Raw genomic sequence first — 1,615 nt, 5'->3', positions numbered from 1 at the left:
TTAGGAGTTTCTTGGGTCTAGCTAGTTACGACCTTCATTTTGTTGAGGGATTCCCTTCCATTGTGTCTCTCATGACCCGGTTGACCCAAAAAAAAGTGAAGTTCCTATGGTTGGAACCTTGCGAGAAGAGTTTTCAGGAGTTAAAGGCTCGACTCACTTCAGCCCTAGTATTAGCTTTACCCATTAGTACTGATGGTTTTGTGGTGTATTGTGACACTTCTAGAGTTGGTTTGGGTTGTGTGTTTATGAAGAGGGGTAAAGTTATAGATTATGCCTCTAGACAGTTGAAGCCTCATAAGAAGAATTACCCAACCCATGATCTTGAATTAGCAGTTGTAGTTTTTCCTTTAAAAATCTAGAGACATTATTTGTATGGTGTTCATGTTGATATGTTTACTGATCACAAAATCCTGCAACATGTGTTTACTCAGAGAGAGTTGAATCTTAGATAAAGAATATGGTTAGAGTTGCTAAAAGACTACGATATGAGTGTGTTGTATCACCCGGGCAAGGCCAATGTTGTGGCAGATGCTCTTAGAAGGTTGTCTATGGGTAATGTAGCTCATGTAGAGAATGATAAGAAAGAATTAGATCATGATGTGCATAATTTAGCTAGGTTGGGTGTTAGATTACTTGATTTCACTGAAGGGAGTATGTTAGTTTAGAGTAGTTCCAAGTCCTTTTTGGTCTCGGAGGTAAAAGAGAAGAAAGACAGGGATCCTAGTTTGGTCAGACTGAAGGAGTCAGTTAAGGACCAAAAGGTAGAGGTTTTCTCCTAAGGAGAAAATGGTGTGTTGAGATTGCAGGGTAGATTATGTGTTCCCGATATTGATGGCCTAAGGCAGAGAATTATGGCTGAAGCGCATGGCGCGCGATATTCTATTCATCCCGGTGCTACCAAGATGTACCGCAATTTGTGGGAAATCTAATGGTGGAACGGTATGAAGAAAGACATAGCAGGATTTATGGCAAAGTATTCTACTTATCAACAGGTTAAGGTAGAGCACCAAAAGCCCGGTGATGTAATGCAAGATTTTAGTATTCCTACTTCAAAGTTGGAAGAAGTGAATGTGGATTTCGTAATGGTTTGCCTCCTTCTCGTCGTCATCATGATTCGATTTGGGTTGTTGTAGACCGGTTGACTAAATCATCTCATTTCTTGATAGTACATTCATCTTATTATGCTAGATTGTATATTCAAAAATTCGTTAGACTTCATTGAGTTTCTTTGGCTATTATCTCTGATAAGGGTACTCAGTTTACTTCCCAGTTTTATAGGGCTTTTCAGAAGGGTCTCGATATCCAAGTTTGTCTAAGTTTTGCTTTCTATCTGCAAATAGATGGTTAGGCTGAGCGGACCATTTTGACTTTAGAAGAAATGTTGAGGGCATGTGCGCTTGATTTTAAAGGTAGTTGGGATGAGCACTTGGCATTGATCGAATTTGCGTATAACAATAGTTTCCATGCTAGTATTCAGATGGCCCCATTCGAAGCTTTGTATGGGAGAAGATGTAGATCACCTATAGGTTGGTTTGAAGTAGGAGAAGTAACTGTGATTGGGCCTGATGCTGTGTTTGAGGCTATGGAAAAAGTTAAGTAGATACGAGAATGATTA

The sequence above is a fragment of the Capsicum annuum genome, chromosome 11, assembly GCF_002878395.1.
Source record: "Capsicum annuum cultivar UCD-10X-F1 chromosome 11, UCD10Xv1.1, whole genome shotgun sequence".
Taxonomy (NCBI): Eukaryota; Viridiplantae; Streptophyta; class Magnoliopsida; order Solanales; family Solanaceae; genus Capsicum; species Capsicum annuum.
The sequence above is the reverse complement of the archived record's forward strand: the minus strand, read 5'-3'. Positions refer to the sequence as shown.